Here is a 17,221-nt window from a genome sequence, read left to right as displayed (position 1 = left end):
GGAGTTACAAAGAAAGAAAAGAAAGAAAGGAAAGAGAACGAAAACACGAAAACGCAACTAAGAGAAGAAATAGAGCAAACCTGAGGCAAAAGGAAAAAAGGGACGAAAGCTAGCAACCGTATGATAAAGAGGAACACATAATGAAAGAAGTGTGAAAAGAAAAAGAAAAATGAACATTAGAGAAAAAAGACAGATGATGAGAGAAAAAAGCAGAGAAAGAACCAGGGCATGTATGTACTGACACATTTCCCACAGACACAGAATGGGAAAACCACTTTGACCCTTCGGGTCCCGACAAGTAAAATACAGGTGGAAAAGGGAGGGATTTATAGTAAACCGTGAATTGACAGATGAAGATAAGAAAAACACCAGGTAAAGGAAGGGAGAAAGATCTAAAAAAAAAGTGAAAGAACTCATACCAAGTCAAAGGAAAGAGCAAACAAAAAAACAGAGAAAGAATGAAGAGATGAGAAGAAAATTGTGAAAGAATGGATGCCTGATGAAGAAGAAAGAGGAACTAAACAAGGAAAGAAATAACCAAGCTTTTGCGAGTTTGAAAGAGGAGATAGCAAGAGGAAGAAGGAAATAAAAAAAGGGAGGGGAGTAGAAATGAACAGTTGAAAGAAAGAGCAACACTGTTAATGTGTGGATTTTAAGAGCTGGAAAGAGAAAAGTGGAGAAGAAAAAAAACATTGTGAGTAAACAGAGTAAAGATAGGTGAAAGATAGGTGAAATAGACCCTCCCAAATAAAGATGGCAGCAAAAAAAAAATTAATTGGCTCCTGCACGTCCTCAAGCTGAAGTCAGAGTGTGGAACAGCAGGGGACACTGCAGAACAGTAGGAGGTGCATTAGCAGAGTTGTATGTGAACCCCTATCCAGCAATATTGGGCCCTTCAGATCAGGATTGGGGGTACAGATAGAGCTTTACCCCGGCCTACTGCTGGAATACCAGAAAGGCAGCGGATGAGGAATGAGAAACAGAGTGCTGTTTAATTCCTGGTATTCGAATAATGGGACGCTACAGGTTAAGTTTGTTTGCTCTTTTGGGTCCAGTATTGGCTTTGCAGTGTGACTGAATATTAGAATTGAGCTCCTGTAATGGAACTGTATGTGAGCTGGATCCCAGTATAGGAAAGAAAGTGACCTTGCAGGGACAGAACTTAGGTGCCCTGATGGAGCTGCTCCAGAGGTCCTAGTACTTAAACAGCAGAGTGTCCTAACTGCAAGAACTGAGGTGCTCTGGCAGACAGCATGTGTGGGGTTCCTGGCACGGGCACAACTGAGGGCTTGGAGTGTGTGAACTGAGGGACACTAATGGAGCTGAGTGGGATCGCAGTATGGAGCAGAGGTGGAAACTGTCTCTAAGGATTGCATCACCCTGGTAGAGCTGGGTGCCTAGGCTATAAGCAATTACAAGCGATCCTCCACCCTTGCTCTCAGCTCACTGACAGGCACACTTGGTAAAGGAAATCCAAGTCAAGGAAGGGCGGGAGACAGGTAGCTGAGAGAGGGTGAAGAGGGCCCACAAAGACCAAATGTGACCAAGATAACAGCCTGATTTATAGCCTTGTTTACCGCTAAGCTCAGAGGAAGAATGCTCTGCAAATGAAAAGGGAAGCTTCCCTGAAAAGGAGCAGGAAACAAAGTAAAAAAAAGTTCCCTACAGACAAGATAAACAGGACAAAGCGTAATTATTCACTAGTTGGTCTCTGCTCCCACACAGAAGAAGGAGGGACAAAGAGGCATGCCTGACCACTAGCAAGCAAGGATTTTTAAATTACATTGAAATTAACAAATACAATAGTTGGAAGCCCACAGAAGAAGCATACTCAAAAGTATGCAAGAGGTCCTACGCTTTTGCTTGACCTAAAAAAGAAATCAGGAAAAGGGCACAGAAGACTTAGGCAAAGCCCTCATGAAAAGAGCATATTGCAGGTACACTGTAGGCTCTGGGGCATGGCATTAAAGGGGTTATTAGGAGACCTTTTTATTTTGATTCATCAACCTACCTCCCCGAGGTATACATATCAGGTGTGCTAGTAACTTCATGGGGGCAGAGTTAGCAAGAATCACAGGTGGTGCCGTGAGGATCCCCTGAGGAATTACTAGGAGAATTGGAAATTCAGGGTCCAATTCCTCATGTAATTCCTCATTCTGCCCTAGATTTTTACCCAGAGAATTTGGCTGCTTTTCAGTCCTCAGCAGAGGCGGTGGGTTTACAGTGTACTTTGGGGCATATTTATGAGGGGGTTTGTGTAATGTTTGTACCACGCAAAGTGGTACATGCACAACACAAACCCCAAATGCGATTTATGGAGCCACGCAAGGTGAGTGGCTTCATAAATCTAGAGCGAAGCAACGCAGCTCAAATCACTGTGTTGCCTTACTCTGCCTTGGGATGGTTTTCCATGGGTGTTGCATGGGTGCTCCCACGCAACTCCCATGGATTTTGACGCATTCCCAGATTTACCAGAAGTGGTAAAACTTGGAATGTGCCAAAATGCCATGCCTTTCCAGGAGAGGCATAACGAGGAGAAATATCTTTATTTCTTCTCTTTAATTTCTCTTTCTATATGTGTGGCATTCTACAGTACACATAGATAAAGGAGTATGCTTCAGGGGATTGTTTTTATGCAGGAAGGTACCCCTTCCTGCACAAAACAATCCTGCATGCAACAAAAGCATCCTTGCACTTTGGTGCAAGGGTGCCTGCATTGGCTCTAGGCAGCCAAAAGGACATCAGCAAAGGAAAAAGACAGGAATGCACCATATTGACTTAAATATGGTGCATTCCAGTCGTTTTCCTGTCACGCAGCGCAGCACAGCAAGGTGATGTTCTGCGTTTCTCTTTCATAAATATGCCCCTTTGTTTTTTATTAAAATTGAGTGGAAACTAAGTAATCGAGCACTAAAGAGTCTTGCTAGAAGGAAGTAGTTTCAGATTAACAATATAAGAACAGACACAGGGCATGAAGTTGTGAATTATTTGCCAATTATATGCCCAACACTTCCTTTCTGACAAGTTCTGCCTAGAAATATCTATATTACTTCAATATATCAATAAGGTTCTACACAAAATGCCTTTACCAGGCTTTATTTGCCACGTGGCATTGCTCATATATGGTCCCTATTCTCTTGCTGTTTCTCAATGTGTGTACCAACAAACTGTGACCTTAATGGTTAGGCTTAGTACGGAGTGTGTAAAGGTGGTTCATGAATGGCAGCGCTATCTATACAATGCAAATGCATGCATGGATAATGCAAATGGGAGTCATTTGTATGCTCAGTGGTTATAATGAACAAAAACTCAGATAGTCTGATTCATTAATTCTTGGGGATGGTGTATACATTCAAGGATTGACAATCTAGGGTTCACCAAAGAAAATGCTGTAGAATAGTTTTTGGAGGTAAGGGTACGGGTCAACCTACATTCTTATTCCTGAGAGGTGCATTTTCCTTGGTTGTTGCCAATGAACGGAGTCAGAGTCAAAATGTGATTGCTTAGTGTTTGCAAATTTCTCATCCAGCACCCTCACAACAAGAATTGCCACTGACAGGGGAAAGAGTAACATTGTCTCAAATAATTGTATTGAAGGAAACCAAATACTGTACAGAAAGAGCTGAAACAGGTTATCATTTTTAGAATCAGTTGAGAGAGTAAGAAGTAGATTAATGAGCAATTGCATAATGAGAAATGATTGCAGTTTTATAAGATTACATGTATCACTGATATATTGACAACAGTCCACAGACAGGGATGTAGCCAGGAATATTTATTTTGGGGACTTCCCTTAGATAATGACATACCTTTATGAAGGGAGGGTTTAGGGTGAGGGGTTCAGAACTTTTAAACAAATCTGTTGACTGATCTTCGATGCAATTCATGGTGTGTGTACAGACAGTGGCTGGCTATAAACACATTGTCTCCTCTACTTTGTTTTCTATCTCTCTACTAAGCTACTTGAAGAAATTGGATTACTATTTCAGTGGGAGACAGCCCACTTTAAGAAATAATTACAACTCTTGTCATGGTGAACCCTTAAAGTCACTAAATTATGCCATGTTCAACTCCCCCCCGCCACCCCCGGTAGTTATGGCACAGAGCAGACAGGCTTAGTTTAGGACACTGTGTATATTTATTCAGTACAATATAAGTAATAAAGTAAAAATGCTGAATAATAAAAGTCCCAAACTAATCAGAAAATTACAGTAACATTTAATAAACAAAATGTTAACAAAACAACAAAATATCTAATAAGGGGAATGGGAAATATGATTTTTTAAAGTTTTAAATCGAAATAGTGCAAAAAAAAGTAAAGTGCTGAGGACAGTCAATGTTCATGGTAGACTCAGCTGAAAATTATGGAGCCCAGGCCAGATACATCAGGGAAAAATTCTGGAAGTCAGAAAGTTTGAAAAAGTTTGTAGGAAAATGTTTCAAATGTTTTCAAACTTTCTTCTGATGTTCAAACAACCACAAGAACTAATTTGTTAAGCAGCACCCCGGACCGCAAAGACAGACTGGGGCCACCAGTATGGTCCAGCCTAGGTCCTGTTGCACCTGATCAACTGAGTATTTTCAGGAAAAAGTCATCTTGAGCCTGTTGTCTCCCTGCAGCCACATAGGAGGTCACCCATCTGTCCCCCTGGAGTCCAAGTCTAAATCCGTGATACTAGAAGGAACACGTCCAGTCCTTCAGGGCTCCTCTCTGTCCATAGACAGCAGAAAATGTTCTGAAGTGGGTGGTTGGAAGGTGGTAGTGACCCCGGGGCACATCCTAACTAATGGGTTAAAAGTGGGCAACCCTACCCATTTTTTCAGTAGTTCATGTTTGCCTTATGGCAAACAGGCACAAAATTCCATGTGTCAAGCCAGTTTTAAGATGGCAAATGTTTTCAGCCACACTAAAGTTGGGTCTGAGGGCTGGAGGCTTAGGTGGGAATGTCATAAACACTAAAAGTCACTGTGAAGCAGGCATTGTACTCACAACAAATCCAGAGATAGAAGTATGGTAGGACAAAATCAGGGTCCTTTAACAACCAGGCATAGGATACATAAGAATTGTCTAGGCATCCTCTTCCCTTTCTAAAGTTGTTACATGTGGCTCAACATTCCTGGCAAGCAGGATTTGACAGTGTGGTGTCAACAGGAGTGGCACAGACCTCACTCTGAATATTTTATTAAACTCAGAGGAGTCATCTCTGCCATTCAGCATGGCCTATTATTTTTCCTGGGAAGCATTTCACACCTATTTAACACTGAACACATGCTGAGAACTGGCAGACGTTCATGCTATTTACCCCTTTAACAGTTCAGGCAGGTAAAGGATAACTTTCTAAAAGTTACTTGACCTTCATATTTATTGAAAAACTGATTTCACCATTAAATTGGATGTTTAATAACTATTAGAAGTAGTGGTTTAATTATTTTTCCAGCTGGTCCCATTAATGAGATACAAGATTAGCATGTTAATCTGTACTCTGGTTTTGTACAGAGGGCAGCTAATCCAGCCACAGCTAGGGCCTTTATCACCATAGGGACAAGGTAGCATTTTTTTAAATACGTTGCCCTTTTAAATACCATGCATCGTACCTTGTTGATTAGAAGACTTACACAGGGGTTGTTTGACCTGGCATCCTTTGTGTGGTTTTCTCCTAGCTTTCTGCCTTCAACCCTGCTGCTTTTGCTGACTTGTTTTTCCTGGCCGTAGGACTTTGCACACTTTACCACTGCTAACCAGTGCTAAATTGCTTGTGCTCTCTCCTTAAAACATGGTAAGATTGGCTTATATCACATTAACACTCCTAATTTACTTGTAAATTCCTAGTAAAGTGGTACTACATGTATCCAGGGCCTGTAACTTAAACGCTACCAAGTGGGCCGGCAGCACTGACTATGCCACCCACTTAAGTAGCCCTTCAAACATGTCTCAGGCCTGCTATGGCAGCCTGGATGTGTAGTTTCTAAACTGCCATTTTGACAAGGCAAAATAATTATTTTGCCAGGTTCAAACCATCCTTTTAATACATATAGGTCACCCATACGGTAGGCCATGAACAGCCCAGAGGGCAGGGTGTAGTGTATTTAAAAAGTAGGACATGTACTTTTAGGTTTCACTTGTGCTGGTAGTGAAAAACATCTACATTCGATGTTCACTACTGCAAGGCCTACTTCTCCCGTAGGCTAACATTGGAGGTACGTTATTACATTTAACAAGCTGTAACTTCAAATTGGAAGCAGATAGACAAGATGAGTTTGTTGTCAAATGAACTGTGATTAAAAGCCCTCTTTAATCATAAAGTCAGATTTCTAAGCACAAGTCTGAAAATGCCACTTTTAGAAAGTTAGCGTTTTCTTTTCCTAACCATTTGGTGCCTGTAGCCTGATCCTGGATCACATGATTAGGTGTCCTCCTGATCAGAGGCGTCAGTGACATAGCAGTGAACAATGACCTTAAACCCAGCACCTGGACCCTGTCATCCAGGAGTCCTGCCCTGCCAAGTGGTGCCACCCCAGTCCTGTTCCCTTGGAATTTTGCCTAAAGTTGCTCTGTCAGCCCATCTGTGGATCCATCAGAACTGACACATCTCTTGTGCTGCGCAGCGTGACCCCGAACAGAATTGACACATCACCTTTCCAGCATGGACTTTTCCACTGAAAGGACATTGCGCGGCCTTTATAGACCTTAGCCGTATTGGTACCGCTGCTGCACAAAGTATTTCTGACTCAGGCCCTCCCATTGCAAGCATCTCATTGATGGCAGTCTTGACAGTGAAGCAGGACTCCCCATAACAAGCCCAGCAGCTTCTTTGGAACCAGCCTGTGCACAATACTTCCTTGACCCAGGGCTCCCCGTCGCAAGACCCTCTTTGATGGCCTTCTTGGCGATGATGCACATCACAGCCTTCCAGCTCCTCAGAACTGACGCTACCCAATGGATCTCCAACCCAGACCTTGCATCACCTCAGCTGCGTGACACATTCTCGATGCGGGACTCCGAAACTCTTCACAACCAGTATTTAAGGTATTCTAGTTCATTGGGCCTAACTTGACTCATATAGCCAGCCCTCGCTCCATCGTTGTCAGCCTGAACTTATGACTTTGTCCCAGTCTAGTGTGACCAGATATCCACTGTTGGAGCTTTGTGGTTTTTGGCTCTACTTTCACTTAAATCTTTAAAATTGAATATCTCTGGTTCTACTAATTGGATTTTTGTCAGATTGGTTATGTTTATTTACGAAACTGTGCTCTATTTTTCTAAATTGGTGTGGGATTTTTCTTGTGTTGTCTTTTCACCTTATTACTGTTTGAAGTGGTGCTTAAATACTTTACATATTGCCTCTAGATTAAGCCTGACTACTCTGTGACAAGCTACCAGAGGGTTGAGCAAAAGTTAATTTAGGGTTTGCTTGTGCCTCACCCTGACAAGGATGTTGGTTCCTACTCGAGTAGGGTTTCACTCCCCCCTCAACCAGTAACTTCTTCCATTGATGATCAGCAGTGAGGATTTTCTGCTTGTGTTTGTGCAGTGCCATGCGGTGATTTAGTGTTACAGTGAAAATCTCTGCTAAATAATCTAAGACCAGTTTGATTGACATTTTGCTTTTTCCAAATTCCTTCTCATTTTACTTGACAGTTGTGCCTGAAACCACACCTCCAAGGATGGATGCTGAGCTGACCAAAATAGAGGCCTACAATGTGGCCCAGCTCAATGAGTTCCCCAAAGAAATGAGACTTCCACCCAAAAGCAACACCAGGAAAGTAGAGCTCCAAAAGTCGCTGAGGGTCTGGGTGAAGTCCACCAGTCACTGGTTACAGTAATAAAAGGAGATGGTGCTGTAGAAAAGCAAGGAGAGGACATGGATGCCAGTTCTGAGATGCAGCAATCAGCTGAGAGGAATGACTTGTCCCCTGAGTTGGGGCTTCTTGCCACAGCAGACAGGCGTGTGTCTTCTCAAGACCTGTCCTCAGGATAGCTGGTGGACAGAGAGACTGAAAAGGAATTTAGACTGCAGATAGCCCAGTACAAGACATAAGAAAAGAAACTGGCCATGGAGGAAAAGCAGACTTAGAGGACCTTAAAAAAGGAAAAATTGACTATGGATGAGAGAAAAATGTTGTGGGCTCATTGTCAGAAGCCTGCAAACACTCACTAACCTCCAATCCAGTACCAGCAGGAGCAATGGCTTGAGGACAATCTGTCCACTCCCCTTGGTGTTCTGCAAAGGAACAGATTGTACTGTTCGCCAAGGAGCCCACCCAAGGGAGTGGGGGTGTGGATAAAATAACAAAAGACAGCCTTATGCGGTGATCTGCGATCAGTACCTTTGTGTGTCACCTGGCGCGTCTCTAGAGGTTTCATGTGATTCAGATGGACTTCCTGGTATCTGTGTAAAGGGAGATGGATGATATAGTGTAAGTGAACATTGAAGGCTCTCTCTCACTTTCCTCATTCACTCCGCTGACTCATGTGAATAGTATAGCACTCACAATTAATTGTTTGCTGTATAGCTGGATTACACATACCAAAAAGTCTGGATTAAGCACTCTTAATCGAGGGCCCTGCAGAGGAATGGAACCTATCTGCTCAGTGTATTGGATGGTTCCACTGGAGGCTTGCACCACTTCAGTACCACAGATTATAATCAGACATATGCACTGTTCAGTCAGTTATGCACTTGCCCTTCCATGATTTCAGTCAGTTCTAACTTAGAATTCGCAATCATAAATCATACGCAACACCTTGTGTCATTTGTGCTCTGTGGTCAAGGCGATATGTAACTTGCTTGCATTCTAGCCATGCATGGTAACAATGAACAATTAAATAGTCAAGTAAGTCTTGTCGTCCTTGGTCCAAAGTCGACAGGAATGCACGGAAAATACTAATCAAGTTATGCCTTGGTAGTCCTTGGCCCAAGTCTATGTCTTTATCTTCACACACAAACGAAACTCTGACACGTTAGGATGGATTCGGGTGGAGAGCCCAGCACACGGTCAGAAGGAGTTTTTCAAAATACACTTATGTATAACTGCAATTGCAAGAGAGCACATGTTCAGTCTTTGTTTTGTAAAGCTACGACAACACCTGAATAAAAGTAAGCTCACTGTCCCCAGGGAGCTTGCTAAGGAGGAGGACCGCTGGCTCAGCATCAGGGTCAATTAGAATAAATCTGGGGGGGTCACCACAAAGGTGGACAGGGTCCCCACCATAAGAAGGATGGGGAGATAAACGTTAAAGCAAGGAGTTCTCTAAGGCCCACAAAATAGCTTAAAATGTCAGGACTCCTATCGCCCACCTCAGCCGAAAAAATAAATGGTTCCCTGATAACAAGTCCTCAGGGAAGGCACACCCAAAGTGCTTTAAGTTCCAACAGGTTGGGCATTTCAGGGGGGATGTCAAGGGTCCCAAGCGAAAATAGCCCCCCACTGATGGTTAGACACCGGGGCTGGCTGGTGTAGTGCTTAGGGAAGAGACTGCTCCAGATAGAATGGGGGGAAGTGCAGAGATTACCCTAGTGTCCCTTGGTGATGAAAATATGATGCCATGGACTCACATGCCTAGTAATATTAAGAAGTATAGGCAGTGGGTCACCGTCAATGGGCAGAGGCTCTGAGAGACACTCAAGCAAGCATGACAACTGTCAGATATCTGGTGGCCTCAGGGCAGGAAGTCTCTAATGCTTTGCATCAGGTTATTGTTGCTGACAATCATGACAGTTCTGGTTCCCTTTGAGGGGGGTCTCAGGTTCCTTAGGGGTAGCTGTGAGTCCATCTTTGCCTGTGGATTGTCTGCTTGGCAATAACCTAGACTACACCATCTGGAAAGTAGTGGAACACATGTCTTAACTGGAGATGTTAGGGTTGCCTGACTGGGTGTGCCTGACCAATGGGCCACAGCTGCCTGAGAGGGTAGTCAGAAGGTCATTTAGCCTGGAAGAATGTCCCATCTACCTTCCAAGAACAGTTAGGGCAAGGGGCACTGGAAACCCGCTTCTGAAACTCTCTGGGTCTGGAGGAGGCTGGGCCAGAGGGTGATGCCCCAGAACCTACATGGGAGGAGGACATTGCCGCCCTGGGAAAAATACTTAAACTGACCAAGTGACAGAAAGGGGGTCCCACCAGGAAAGGGGGGGGGTCTGCAGAGTGCACAAGGAGTGCCCTACTCTTTAAGGCCTATGGTGACAGACTGAGTCCCAGGAGGCTGATGGCAACTCTGTTGATCACCTGATCTATTGGTCCCCTATATAGCGATCCTAAGGTTCCTAAGCAATCCTTGTGTTGATGGTCACCAAGTGATACAGCACCTTCCTACTGAAACTAGATTATGATGTTCCCTTGGCCTGTCATCTAGGGCAGGACAAGACCTGTGAAAGGCTTCTATCAGCCCGGTTGAAGATGACATCAGATGCATTCTGCAGGTATGCCCTACCAACCAGGTCCGTTGTAAGTCAGGAGGAATGCTCATGTCCCTGCCGTCATTTTCTGTCATTGACTCTCCCTTCAAAAGCCTCTCGACCCTAAGATAGCCCTGGGCAACAGGTTTATCTTGGTCCTGGAAGCTATTCCTCTGAGGACAGTGACTGTGCCTCTAGGGGCTAGGGCACTGATGGGAATACTCAACCGTGTTGGATTCCCCAAGGAATTAGTATCTGACCAGGGTGCGAACTTCCTGTCTACATACATGAAGTTCATGTGGAAGGAATGTGGGGGAACCTATAAGTTCTCTACACCCTACCAGCCACAAATTAACAGGCTTGTTGAGAGGTTCAGCAAGAACCTGAAGGGCATGTTCATCGGCCTATTGGGGCCCTTGAGGTGGACGTGTGACATCCTCTTGCCATCCCTGTTGTTTGCATACTGGGAGGTACCACAAAGGGGGGGTAGGGTGCACAAGGATTACGCCCTGAACCTTGCATCACCTCTGCTGCACGGCACATCCTTGACACAGGGCTTCACAACTATTCACCACCAGGATTTAACGTATTCTTGTTTGACGGGCTGAACTGGGCCCGTGTAGCCAGCCTGTGCTCAATCGTGGTTGGTCAGAACTTGTGACTCAGTTTAGCGTAACCAGATATCCACTATTGGCGCTTTGAGCTTTTTGGTGCTATTTTCACTTTTCTGTGGATCTGGGTGTGAAAGCAGGAAGCAGTAATCAAGTTACTTTGGCTTGACATCAATAGTTGGTTTTACACAGTGGTTCCTGGCTTGGCTGGAACAGATGAGAATGGGTCCCAGTTCTGATGGCCACCTGACTGAGGACCATAGTGTTGTCTCCTTCCATAAGAGTCCTAGCTCTGTCTCATCCAAGTTGAGCTTAAGGCAGATACATTGCATCTGGGAATGACTTCTGACATACATGCAGACATAAAAAAGCATGGGGCTGAGTGATGATTTGGCAGATCAGCTCAGCAGGTTGGGAGGTGTGGGGGCTAGGCTGACTTTTGGCTTGCATCCTGTGAGGAAGAAGCTGATCCATTGATGTGCTGTTTCTTGAATTCCAGACTAATGGACAGATGATGGATGAGGACTGGGTGGAAGAAAATATCAAAAGCTGCAGAGAGGTCAAGGAAGATAAGAGCAGCAGTGTTGCCTTGGTCAATGATGGCTCGGATGTCGTCATGGCAGCAATGAGTGCAATTTTGGTGCTATTGTTCTGTCTGAAGCGTGATTGATCCAGAATGTGGTTGTCATTGATGTGGTTTTCTAATCATTTGTTGATGAGTTTCTTCAGGAATTTTGCTGGTTAGGGTTGCAGAGAAATAGGTCTCTAGTTAGCTGGCGTTGTAAGGTCTGCTTTAGGTTTCTTCAGCAGCGACAAGATGGTGTTCTCGGGAGGCCAGGAAGGTAGCCATGGTTAGGGAGTCATTAGTGATTAGGGTGAGGGTGGTCCCATTCAAAGATGTCCACCTCTGTGTGCGCCAGAATGCACATGCAGATTCACAGGTGATCGTCTATATCCTATGGTCATACAGAAAAGTTATATATGCCAATCAAGGATTAGCCAATTTCTCTATGTTTTTAGGGTCAGAGAAAACACTCCACTGGAAAGCAGAGCCCTTGCATGCAGAGTCTCTAAACCAGCAATAAAAAGGCCACAGCAAAAAGTGAAAAAATAGGGGTGACCGTGCAGAGAAGGCAGAGTTCCTACAGCTACTCTTTGCACCACCTTATTTGCTCAGCAAGTATTAGCTTAACTTGACTGTGTATGACCAACTCTCTGAAGTGACCACTATGTCATATTTAAGCACTTTAGAACACCCTAATAATTAAGGGCCTGATTTAGATCTTGGTGGAATTGGTCCTGTCATCGGTTTGCCATCTAATAATCCATCTGTCGACTTGACGGTCAGCTCACTCTATTTAGATGCCGGGGGGACCATAGAAGATAGATGGCCCGAGTCCTGCCAACTCCTCCAGAATTTCACAACAGCGCGATAGGAAATAGTGGCTGGAGGCGGGACCCCCATTGGTTTTACTGCTGAGCCAATCACAATGTGCCTTCCCACCAGTTAACTGTGGCAGGAAAAACCTCCGCACCTGAGTTGGCAGATTGAAAGGGAAATGAGGTAGTAACGTACCATTTTTCCCTTTTGCAGTTCCATTTCTGAATGAAACCCAACCGGACAAGTCCTGCCATTGCTGCTGTCACTTGACCATGAAGGAAAACGATCCCGTCGTCTCCGGACTCGAAGGTCGGCATTCCATGTCACTAGTTAACATTGAATTGTCACTTGACATTAGCTTGGGACCTGTGCGTTTACATCCATGTCTTACAACTAATTTTAAAATACTTGTATAATGCATACGTGTGTTAACTAGTTGTGTCAGAAATTAATTGAAACACACCTCTATAAACACGTACAGATGACTTACAAAATTGTTAATTTGATGTAAGTTTTCATTGCCAAAGTGAATGCTTACACTGAAATCATAAAATCCATCACAATTGTAAGCAATGCCAATGTGTGAACTTTGCAATGGGACATGTCAGTGAATTTCCAGTTGTGAATGTGAGTCAGAATATGTATGTCACTGTAAAATCAATTCCATTCCATTAACACAATGAATTGTACAGTGATGCACAATGTGATACAAACTTTGTGAAAGTTCAACTCAAGTAATCATTCATGTGATACTTCTCTCATGTACATTATTTTGGCAATGTAACACATGTGACAGTGAACAATATTTGGAAGATACAATTTCTCCTGGCTCTGTTGCCTTCAACTTGTCTCCTGCCTATAGTCCAGGGGTCACCTTCTCATGACGGGGCATCTATTGGATACATATCTGCCACCTCGAGGCTTTTACTTGGGAGGGGTGGGATTAAGTGTGGTAGGCGTCATGGCAAGGTAAATGGAGAACTGTGAAGGAGGAGAAAGGGTAGGAGTGGAGGGAATGGATTGGCTAGTTGTGGCAGAGGGAGCTGAAGTGGGTGATGTGGTTGTGTCTATATGTGTGGCAGTTGCATGTGGGTCTGGTGTTTTGATGTTTATGTTTGGTCTTGTGATGTTTTGCTTTGTTTAACATTCAGGTGGGTGTAGTTGTTTGGCTTTGGTTGGTGTTGTGATGTGTGTAGGTGTGCTTTTGTGTACATGTGTTGGTTTTGATGATTGTATTATTGTGGTGGTTGGTGTGGTTGTGTTGTATGTGGGTGTAGTATCAGTAGGGTGTGTATGTTGTGTCTTTGGATGCATAACATTGTTTGTTTCCTGCATGAAAATGTGGTGTTGTGGTGGAATTGCAAAGGATCATGGTGTGAATGGGGTGTGTTGTGTGGTATGCAGGTGGAGATATATAGCAACAGCACATCACATCAGGTGTGTGCTGCTAGCATCCATTCGATAGCCACAGACATTGCACAATGTTGAGCACCTCACATGACGGACTCTGTCCACCAGGAAACCATAGCCAGAACAACACCAGTACAGCTGTGAAACCTAAATATGTTTGGCCGTAACTCACAAGCTTGACAGTGACGGATAACACTCCATCGAGGTTGTTGGAGGTTTAGCCACTATACATATAAATACGGCGGGTGGCACTCCATCAGCTTGACAGAGTATTTTAAACCGCTGCCATGGAAGGATGGTGGGATTTCCGTCAAGATCAAATTCAGGCCCTAAATGTCATAATATTTCAAAAAAGCGCTGAAAATGTGAATAATAATAATAATAGTGATAATAATTGTTATTATTTTTATTATGAATATTATTGTTTTAATTATGATTATTATTATTATTATTAATAATACTAATAATGTATTTATTTATTGGTTTTCTGTAGCATCTTTGCACCATAAGCTAGTATTGCATTTCATACCCATTGGGAACAGAACATATAGGTAATGTCACCAAAACTGAAACACTCAAAAGAAGGGAATAAGGTATGAGTCTAGCTACATAATCAAATAATGTAAATAGACGAAACCTTGTTTTTTGAATAATAAGTTATCATTAGGTTCCAGTGTCAGCCAAGGTCTTAGATTTTTCTAAAATTTGGCATATCACATATTTACTGATGGGGGCTCTTAGCCTCCCCTCTTCATCCACTGGTCTGTCACTGTGGCAATCATAGGGGCAATAGATCAGCCAACTTGAGTCACTGACTTCCTTCGCCATGAGTGATGGCATCATGCTTGTGCACAAAGTCAACTTCCACCACAAAATGTGCCAATGTATGCTTATTACTTCATTTGTTTATTTACAACAGGATGCCAGCTCTTCTGACACTATTACCAAGTCCTTGCTGCTAATTGCAGTTTGACACATTGCACATTTTCTATTCCCATCCAAAAATGTCCACCTCTGTGTGTGCAAGTATGCATATGCAGATTCACAGGTGAGCTTTTTTAGACCTGACAGCCTTAAGGTGGTCACACCTAACATTTTGCCTGCCTCTTCCACTTTTTGGACACTGTTTTTGCTGCTTTTAGGGCTTTGCACACTTTACCACTGCTAACCAGTGCTAAAGTGCATATGCTCTCTCCCTAAAAACATGGTGACACTGGATCATACCCAATTGGACTATTTAATTTACTTATAAGACTCTAGTAAAGTGCACTATATGTGTCTGTCCAGGGCCTGTAGATTAAATGCTACTAGTGGGCCTGCAGCACTGATTGTGCCACCCACTTAAGTAGCCCCTTAACTGTGTCTCAGGCCTGCCATTGCAAGGCCTGTGTATGCAATTTCACTGCCAATTCGACTTGGCATTTAAATGTACTTGTCAAGCCTAAAACTCCCCTTTTTCTACATATAAGTCACCCCTAAGGTGGGCCCTAGGTAACCCCTAGGGCAGGGTGCTGTGCAGACAAAAGGCAGGACATGTACCTGTGTAGTTTACATGTCCTGGTAGTGTAAAACTCCTTAATTCATTTTACACTGCTGTGAGGCCTGCTCTGTTTATAGGCTAACATTAGGGCTACCCTCATATACTGTTTGAGTGGTAGCTTCTGATCTGAAAGGAGTAACCAGGTCATATTTAGTAGGCCAGAATGGTAATACAAAACCCTGCTGACTGGCGAAGTTGGATTTAATATTACTATTCTAGAAATACCACTTTTAGAAAGTGGGCATTTCTCTGCACTTAAATCCTTCTGTGCCTTACAAACCACGTCTGGCTAGGTTTAGTTGACAGCTCCCTTGTGCATTTACTCAGACAAACCCCAAACACAGGATGCTCAGTCACACTTGCACACATCTGCATATTGATTGGGTCTTCCTGGGCTTGGAGGGTGGAGGACCTAACACTTACATGTCAAAGGACAGTAGCCTGCCCTCACACAAAGGACTGCCACACCCCCTACTGGGACCCTGGCAGACAGGATGGAACTGAAAGGGGACCTTGTGCACTTCTAAGCCACTCTTTGAAGTCCCCCCCACTTCAAAGGCACATTTGTGTATTTAAGCAGGGTCTCTGACCCTATCAACTCAGACACTTCCTGGGGAAGAAACCTTGAACCAGAACCTGCAACCTGCCAAGAAGAATTACCTGGCTTCCCAAAGGACTCACCTGGACTGATTTTCTGCTGTTGCCCTGCTGCCTTGCTGCTCTCTGGCTGAGCTGAGAAGTGCTCTCCAAGCGCTTGGATAGAGCTTGCCTCCTGTTCCTTGAAGTCTCAAGACCAAAAAGACTTCATCTCTGCAAAGAACACCTTGTGCGTTGAAAAATCGGCACACAGCCAGAAAGAAACAACGCAGAGCCTGCATCGCGGTGAAAACATCACTGTCTGCTGAACCAGAATGGCGCAGCCTGACTTCGCAAGGAGAAGTGGTGCGTCCAGAAATTCGATGCATGGCCCACTGGATCGATGCAAAGCCGAGCCGGATCGACGCAGCCTGGCTTCCTGAGAGGAATCGACGCAGAGCCTGCTGTGCGGTAGAAATTTCCACGCAAACTCCCACCGGAGCGACACAGGCCCTGTGACTTCGTCCTGCAAGTGTCGGATTTCAACTCATCGTCCCCTGGGCATCCAAAAACACTGCAACCCGAAGATGATCAAAGTTCAAGTGCTGGAAACCTGAGGTCCGTGGGCCACTGGGGGTCCACAAAGCCTCATCAGGGGGTCTTTGACTGCTTAGAAAATTAAAAAATATTGACAGATTAGGTCCCCAGCTTTCAGTAATGACTCAGTGGGGGGTCCCCGGAATCCAATAAAGATTCAGTTTGGGTCCCCGTGCTCCAGTAATGATAAGGTGGGGGTCCACAGAAGGCAAAAGGTTGGGAACCACTGTAGTAAAGTATACCCGGGGCCTGTAAGTTAAACCCATTGTCTCACCCACTATAGTGACAGTATTGACATCACCACAGGCCTACCATGGTAGCCTGACTGTGCAGCCTTAAAACTGCAAATTCACCCTGTCGGAATAACCCTTAAGTTGGTCTTACATCTCATAATACAGGGTACATGCTGTTTAAAAGTAGGGCAAGTAAAAGTTTATTGTCAAACATGTTCTTACAGTGGAAAGGCCTCAAAAGCTATTCACTGTAGCAATGTTAGCTTTTTCATTGGAAAGTATTGAATATACAATATCCCTTTAATAACGTTATCTTCAGCTACAAAACAGGTACAAAATTAATTCTTGGGCTTTTAAAATATTTATGAGAAGTCCGATTTACATGTAAAGGGAGATCTCTAGTAAAGATTTTGGAAAAGGTACATTAACATTTCCCTGACTGAAGCCTCTGGGGGCCCATTTGCACGAGCTCCAAC

This window comes from Pleurodeles waltl, chromosome 3_1 (genome assembly GCF_031143425.1).
Source record: "Pleurodeles waltl isolate 20211129_DDA chromosome 3_1, aPleWal1.hap1.20221129, whole genome shotgun sequence".
Taxonomy (NCBI): domain Eukaryota; kingdom Metazoa; phylum Chordata; class Amphibia; order Caudata; family Salamandridae; genus Pleurodeles; species Pleurodeles waltl.
This window is presented reverse-complemented; position numbering follows the sequence as displayed.